This window comes from Phyllobates terribilis, unplaced genomic scaffold, assembly GCF_046119375.1.
Source record: "Phyllobates terribilis strain yellow unplaced genomic scaffold, ASM4611937v1 Scaffold_5__5_contigs__length_657084704, whole genome shotgun sequence".
Lineage (NCBI taxonomy): Eukaryota > Metazoa > Chordata > Amphibia > Anura > Dendrobatidae > Phyllobates > Phyllobates terribilis.
In genome coordinates, this window is record NW_027362765.1 from 525,565,950 (window position 1) to 525,574,985 (window position 9,036).

Here is a 9,036-nt window from a genome sequence, read left to right on the forward strand (position 1 = left end):
TCTCCCGTCGGTTTGGAGTCCCATTATGCCCAACCAAAAACATAGACCCCACAACAAAGATATCGTTCTTAGGCATCGAAATCGACACCACAGCAAGGTTGTTCCGCCTCCCATGGGAAAAAATACCAAAACATTACACCTCATCTAGGTTTTTTTCGCAGTATGGAAAGTAACACTACAGCAGATGCAAGTATTACTAGGTCTCCTCGTGTTTGCGAGCCGGGTGATGCCAGTCAGGAGGGTTTTTTCTCTTCATTTATCACCCGCAACAAAAGGGGCATCTAAACCGAATCATACAATCAGAATCAGCAGGCAGCTACGGGCGGACTTAGAGATGTGGAAAACCTTCTTATAATCATTCAACGGTCACACGTTATTTATGTCAGCAGAACAGTCCAACATTGAACTAAGATTATTCACTGGGGCGGCAGAATTAGGCGGATATGCAACGATACTAAATAACCAATGGTGCACAAGCTTATGGCCTCCGTATTGGGCAGAACAAGTGCTGACAAAAAAACAGACAGTCCTGGAACTGTTTCCAATAGTGATAGCAATAGAAATATGGGGCGCGCGCCTGGCTAACAGAAATATACGCTTCAAAACAAAAAACACCAGCCTAGCGCACTTCATTAATAATATGGCTTCATCGTCTTTCCCAGTGCTTGGCCTACTACGCCGGCTAGTATTCCTGTGCCTAAAACACAATGTATGGGTCCGCACTAGACACGATGCTGAGGGGTCTAACGCTGCTGCTAACACTTTATCACAATTCAATTGGCAGATTTTCACAGAGCTCCTCCCCAACGCCCACCCATCGGGCAACAGTTGCCCAGCCTCCCTATGGTATCTAGTGGCGAATAGTTGATGCCATTAATCAGAGCGTCAGTTGCCCCGTCGATGTGGTAAGGCATGGGAAGAGTGGACACGACTAGTAGCAGGCAGACGGGTTGACCAATGTGAACAAGCCAGATTACAAGTCACCATAGAATTTCTCCACCAGCTAATGATGAGGGGCATATCAGGGGCGTCAGCGCAGCGGTGGCTGACCGGAGTAGCATTTCACTTCCAACTACTGAATTGGGGAGATGTGACAAAGAGATTCATCAGACAATCCATAAAAGGGTGGAAAAGGGGTCAGCCAAGTCAGGAGTGTAGACGTCCCGTGTCACTAAAACTGATTTCTCACATCATATCCCTAACACCATTAACATGACACTCACAGTTCGAAGCAACACTACTGTCTACTGCATTTGCGATTGCCTCAATCCAAAATTACCACCAGTGGAGGCTTATTACACCAGGACGTAGTCATAGCCAATAATGCAATACGTCTACGCATACGCAAATCGAAAACGGTTCCAGCGGGCAGGGGCACTTGGGTACTTCTACAACCCACAAATGGTACGCTGAGTCGGGTAACAATAGTAAAAACATATATAACCATCAGATCACAAAGTAATTTCTTCCTATCACACATTCATGGAACGCCATTATCAAGATACCAGTTCCAAGCTATATTTAATAAATGCCTAACATTGGCAGGGAACCACCCCAAAGATTACGGGACACACTCATTCCGCATAGGCGCGTCCACGTAAGCAGCAAGAGCAGGACTGTCAGAAACGGAAGTTCAGAGGATAGGGAGATGGCGATCCACGTGTTTGGTGAGATACATAAGACCGGACTTGTTATCCTAACGTGGTTTGTTTCTTTTACAAGTGACGATAAGCCAACAGCGTGGGTGATAGGCCACTCGTATATATATTGTGCAGAAAAAAGGGCGAAAGTCCGCCCAGGCGGGAGGAAATTTGAGTTTCATAACACATATTTCAACTGGAGAGGTATTAGAGGCCTGCAATGGCCACAGGTACTAATGGAGGTAATCAAGGTAGGGAGAGAGGCAAGAGGTCCGGTCATCTTAGTTATACAGGCCGGGGGAAAAGACATAGATTATCACAAGAGCGCATAACTAATGGCAATAATGAAACTAGACACTGAGCGCTTCAGAGAATTTTTCACAAAAATAACTATAGTATGGTCAGAGATTGTGCCAAGAGCAGTATGGCAAGGTGCCGAGACAACACGGCAATTGAACGGACAAGGCGGTTAATAAATATTTGGATGGCAAAATTTATAAGAGACAGAGGCGGTGTAGTGATACGACACCGACAACTGGAAGGAGATAAAGCAGGCCTCATACAGCCCGACGGTGTTCACTTAATGAATATTGGACTGGACATATTCCTGTCAGGACTCCAGGACGGAGTGGAACAAGCGTTAAGAGTGATGGATGGGGGTCAGAGTCCTGCATACGAGTACGCAGGATCCTCCGTGGCCTGGAAATAGAAAGAACATGTTGGAGAGTTACACTTGTTGGCCAACTTGCCGGTGTGAAGACCCAGGGCTTGCTGCAACAAGCTGAATTATTTTAGAAATAAAATGCCTTTCTAATGGAATGAGTATAAATAGTTAATAAAGCTGTGACCGATCCTCACCCATCCAGTTGTAAGAGTTACATGATTGTATTGTCAATGAAAGGGGGGCGGTAGGGGGGCTGAGCGTCTGGATTTGGTTGGGGTCCCCACAGTCTGCCTAGGCTAGATGCAGTTAAAAATTATTATTAGATACACAGGCGGTGCAGCTTGCTTCACAGCTGGGCTACTACGCTGACTAGCAGACACTGAAGCTTTGGAGCAGACCTCTGAGTAAACAGCTCTTCAGACTCAACCATCTGTGTTACCCCAAGCCATAGTGTATGTACTTTCTTACGGTTAAAGGGGGGGGGGGAGACCCAACCCACCTGTAATTGACGATGCCAACATCACGTAAAACACAGCAAAGGGACTCTAAAAAGAGTCTCCATTTTTTCCAAAAATTTGTGGCACAGACACCACTTAAGTGGCATCAATTGCCCCAGAGTTACTTAAAACGGTTGGTGAGGTGATTTTACCAAATCCTCAAGCTTTTACTCTCCCCAGGATGACACAGGGGTAGAAAAGTCCTTGCGGATCCATGATTTGTTAATCTTTATGAACATGAGTCTGTCTACATTCTCAGTGGACAGCCGCGTGCGCTTATCTGTCAGCACACCACCAGCAGCGCTGAACACACGTTCAGAGAGAACGCTGGCTGCGGGGCACGACAAGATCTCCAAGGCGTGAGTGGCGAGCTCAGGCCATTTTTCCAGATTGGAAGCCCAAAATGAGCAAGGGTCCAGTGACACAGTCATGGCTTCGATGTTCACTTGGAGATACTCCTGTACCATCGTCTCTAGGCATTGACTATGTGTCAGACTTCTTGTCTCCTGTGGCCTTGCAAAGGATGGGCTAAAAAAGTGGTGAAATGATTGCACAAAATTGCTGTTACCAGCAGATACTGTGTTTCTGTTATGGTTTGAGTGCTGAAGACTCGACAGTCCCACGGTTGGCAAGTTAGAACTGTGAGATTCACTACGTGCACCACTGGTGTTTTGTGGAAAAGCACATGTAAGATTCTGCAACAGTCTCTGCTGAGACTCCTGCATGCGTGAATCCCTTTCTATGGCAGGAATTATTTCTGCAAATTTACTTTTGTACCGGGAATCTAAGAGTGTGGCAACCCAGTAGTCAGGATTATTTCGAATTCTGACAATCCGAGGGTCATGTTGCAGGTAGTGCAGCAAGAAGGCACTCATTTGTCTTGCGCATCCTGGAGCACCAAGTCCCTGTTGTGTTGGTGGCGAGGTAAGAATCATGCTTCCTTCCTCTGCCCTCCCCCCCCAACCTCGCACAACAGAAATGTGATCAAGGTCTCCCTCATCTGATGAGTCTTCCATGCCCATCGCCAGTTCGTCCTCCACTTCTTCCTCGGCTCCTGCACCTTCCTCAACAGTTTGGCTGCTACCATGCGCCCTGGTTAATCCCTCTCCCCCACCCTCCCATGCCTGTCACCTTGGTGCTGCCGACTGTCTGGACCTTGCAGATGTTAGCCCTTCCACATACAACTCCTCCTCTACTTCCTCCACCTCCTCTTGTCCCACCACCTGACTCCGAATTCTGTTTAACATGTGCTCCAGCATGTAAATCACCGGAATAGTCATGCTGATAATGGCATCGTCAGCACTAAGCATCTTCGTCGCCATTTCAAAACTGTGCAGAAGGGTGCATAGGTCCCTGATCTGAGACCACTCCTCCAGCGTGATTTGCCCCACCTCTGGATCTCGTTGGCCCAGGCTATACATCACAAAGTATTGCACCAGGGCTTGTCAGTACTGCCACAGTCGCTGCAACATGTGCAGAGTTGAATTCCACCGTGTCGGCACATCGCATTTCAGCCGGTGAAGTGGCAGGCCCAACGACTTCTGTAGAGATGTAAGTCGCTGAGCTGCGGGATGCGAATGGCGTAAGTGAGCACACAGCGACCGTGCCCTCTGCAGAAGGCCATCTAGTCCGGATAGTGGGCTAAAAATTGCTGGACAGCCAGGTTCAACACGTGAGCCATACCCAAGTTTGCAGCATTGTCGCACACGGCCTTCCCTGGTTGCAGGTCCAGTGGAGACAACCATTCATGAAACTGGTTCTCCAGAGCTGACCACAACTCCTCAGCTGTGTGACTCACATTTCCCAGACATTTCAAAGTAAAAACCACCTAATGACGTTGAGCCCTGCTGCCAGCATAGTAAGGAGGTGTGCAGGATTCCTTCTGCGCAGTTAGAAAGCGGGTGGCATTACCAGACAGGCTTTGGGTGCAGGTGGAGGACCGAGAGGAGGTTGAGGAGGCAGAAGCAGTGGAGGAACTTCGAGATAAAGAGGATTGACACACAACTCTTGGGGATGGCAAGACTTGGACAGCAGCCCCTTGTCCTGCTGTCACCATAGTTACCCAGTGCCCAGTCAGCGACATGTAACGCCCCTGTCCATGCCTACTCGTCCAAGTGTCTGTGGTGAAATGCACCCTGTCACACACAGAGTTTCTCAAAGAAGCGGTGATGTTGTGTGCGACATGCTGGTGGAGCACAGGCACACCTTTCTTTGAGAAGTAGTGCCGACTGGGCATCTGGTACTGGGACACTGCGACGGACATATGGTCTCGAAAATCCTCTGTGTCCACTAGGCGGAAAGGCAGCATTTCTGTAGCCAAGAGCTTGCAGATGGTGAAATTCAACCTCTTAGCTTTCTCATGGCTAGGAGGAAATGGTCTTTTACTTGTCCACATCTGAGGGACCGAGGGCTGGCTGTTGTGCTTAGACGGGGTTGAGTATGGTGTCCCCGGCAAACTGCCGGTCTGTGAGGAAGATGCAGGCGGAAAAGTTAGGTTGCCTTGATCCAAAGGTGGTGCTCTCGATGTCGGAGAGCGCTCAACACCAGCTGGTGTTTCCACTTCCAAATGAAATGATGACCTGCCAATCACACTGGCTGTTGCGGGTAAAGAGGTGGCAGGTCTGCATCAAAAAACATGTGTGACTGCTGTCCCCCCAGTCATAGAGGATGAAGAGGCCGCGGATGCACAAGTTGGGGCAGACGGTGGTTGGCCCGGCCCGCTAGGCCGCATTGTAGCACAGTGAGCTTCCCATTGCAACTTATGCTTCATATCCATGTGAAGGTTCATGCATGAAGTACTCAAACTATGGATTTTTTGGCCTCTACTTAGCTTTTGGTGACAAATGTTACAGATAACACGAGTTGGGTCATCCTTATCAATCTGAAAAAATGCCCAGGCTATGCAAGGCTTAGAGCCCATGCGACCTGAAGAGCCACAACGACTTGTGGTCAGAGGCACAGTTGTGTTTGAGGATGCAGTAGTTGACGTGCTTCCAGTACTACGTCTCTGTCCAGGAAGGCACAACCTAACCTCGTCGTCACTAGCATCCTCCTCCACCTCCTCTGCTGACCTCATCGACTGGCTGACTGTGGGTTGACAGTAAGTGGGATCTCCAACCTCTTCATCATCTCACACCCGTCGTCCTCAGAGCCAACCTCTTCCTGCCCTGACCGAAAACTCAAGTTGTCGCTCTAATCAGGTATTTGAGTCTCATCATCGTCTTCATCATTGTCTCCACCAACAGGAGTTACAGTTTGGGAACGAGGGTCTACATTATGCTCAGAACCTTCTTCATCTGGTCCTGGATCTGACTCATAAAGATTCTGGGCATCAGTGCAGATCATTTCCTCGTCTGGATTCACAGAAGCTCTGGAGCAGACCTCTGATTCCCAGGCTATAGTATGAGTAAACAGCTCTGCAGACTCAACCATCTGTGCTACCCCATACTCAGATGGGCAGCTGGAGACTTGGGAGCTGTGAGGAAGCAAGTGCGATTGGGGTAACACCTCTGAGGACTGGAGTATTTGTGATGCTGAAGTTGAGGTGGAGGAGAGCCCACTTAAAGGAGCACTTGATATCCGTTGAAGCACCTGCTATTTTTGTGCCTCATCTGGAATTTGTAGCGATGCGCGTGGCCGTAAGAAAGGGATCGGATTACATTGTTCACGAAAAGAAGTAGACGTCTTAGTTTGGCTGGAAGATGGTCTTTCTTCTGCAGATGTTACTGTAGTTTTAACACCTACCCCACGGACACAACCTTTTTTTGCCTTCCCAACACGCCTATTCCCCTTTCCACCAGCAGCAAGCCTTTTGCCACTCATTTTGGTGGTTAACTAATTGACAACTCTGTAGTTGTTTGCACAAAAAACGATGGATGGAAACCGAGCAGAGCTGAGTGGCCAAACTGTGGTACTAGCCCAAAAGGATGGGCTGGGTTAGAAGCAGTAAAACAATTTTATTACATGCACAGGTGGTGGAGCTTGGTATAGATGGCCTAATAGAATGAGTACCACACACTGCTACTATGCCCAAAATTTTTTTCCGGGCTAAATGCAGCTAAAAATTATTATTAATTTCAAAGCTGGTGAAGCTTGATATAGATGGCCTAATACAATGAGTACCACACACTGCTACTATGCCCAAAGTTATTTTCCGGGCTAGATGCAGCTAAAAATTATTATTAATTTCAAAGCTTGTGGAGCTTGGTATAGATGGCCTAATACAATGAGTACCACACACTGCTACTATGCCCAAAATTATTTTCCGGGCTAGATGAAGCTAAAAATTATTATTAATTTCAAAGCTGGTGGAGCTTGGTATAGATGGACTAATACAATGAGTACCCACACTGCTACTATGCCCAAAATTATTTTCCGGGCTACATGCAGCTAAAAATTATTATTAATTTCAAAGCTGGTGGAGCTTGGTATAGATGGCCTAATACAATGAGTACCACACACTGCTACAGGCCCAAAATTATTTTCCGGGCTAGATGCAGCTAAAAATTATTATTAATTTCAAAGCTGGTGGAGCTTAGTATAGATGGCCTAATAGATTGAGTACCACACACTGCTACAGGCCTAAAATTATTTTCCGGGCTAGATGCAGCTAAAAATTATTATTAATTTCAAAGCTGGTGGAGCTTAGTATAGATGGCCTAATAGATTGAGTACCACACACTGCTACAGGTCCAAAATTATTTTCCGGGCTAGATGCAGCTAAAAATTATTATTAATTTCAAAGCTGGTGGAGCTTAGTATAGATGGCCTAATAGAATGAGTACCACACACTGCTACAGGCCCAAAATTATTTTCTAGGCTAGATACAGCTAAAAATTATTATTAATTTCAAAGCTGGTGGAGCTTAGTATTGATGGCCTAATACAATGAGTAACACACACTGCTACTATGCCCAAAAGGTTTTACTTGGCTAGGTGCAGTAAAAAATTCATATTACATACACAGGTGGTGTAGCTTGCAACACAGATAGGCTACTCCACTGACTAACACACACTGCAAGAGGCCCAAAAGGATTTACTTAGCTACATTTAGCCAAATGCAATGAAAAACACTTGCTCAGCACTAAAACAGATCTGCCTGGCAAAAAGTCCTAGGAAATGCTGTAACCTAGCCCTCAAAAGGGCTGCAATTACAACTAGTCCCTACTCCCAACCTATCTGTCTATTTAAGAGCAAATTCGCTTGCAATTCACATAGTTAGAAAGTATAGCGCCCACAGCAGCAGCTGTGCCGTCTAACACGCAGCTGCAGCAGTGAGAAAATGGTGGCGACGTGGAAAATGGCTGGGTCTTATAGGGCAAGGACATGTGACATACACAGCCAATGACACATGCCCTTTCTTGTGTGAAAAAAAGCACTTCGCTGCGTGTGTGTGCTGCTGATAGGCTGACAGACTGCACCTCCCCACTGTAAATGCGGGAAAGAAAAAAAAAATGGAGATCTTCATTATTTCTGCAGAGATCCATCCCCTGCCCCTCCCCCCTCCCACTGTACACTCAAATTGTGTATTAACATTGATTAACAGCATTACTGTGAAAAAATCCAGTTGCGATTTTGGTGCATGAACAGTTATCGTACATAACCTTGAACAGACGGATTTTTTTCAAATCGTTCGTGTTCGTCAAACGGCTCGAACACCGCCCAAAACAGCTTGAATTTGAGATTGGCGAACAGTTCGAGTCGAACACCGCTCATCTTTACTATTTACAAGGAAAGTTTTTGGCTGCTCACAGTCCTCAGCCTACAAGTCTTTATACCCTTACGGGTATTTAAATGAACACATATTATTTGCAGTTCATACAGATAAATAACGTAGGCAATACCCAACTGGGTAACTATTTATACGGTAGGCATTTTGTATTTATTCCCTATACCTGGCAGGGATTTGGCCTTGTGTGCTGTGTGTGGACCTTCGTAGCATTGGGGTGATACTGGTGTCTGTGCATGCACTCTCCGCTAACCTATCAGGTGTATGCGCGGGTAAATTATAAAACTGCCTCAATCCCTCTATAGGACTGGCAAGTGCACTGTTTACTGGGCATTCAGGCTCTGCTTCAACGGGTGATCCTCCTCTTACTGGGGACTCTTCCTGTTCCTGAGCAGGTTCTTCTAGGGCGCTTACAGGTTCTACTGGTGGTGGAGGTACTTCTGGTTGCTGATAGAAGTGTATCACTGGTATGATAACTGCTCCATCAAGTTGAGGCCAGTCCGCAGGG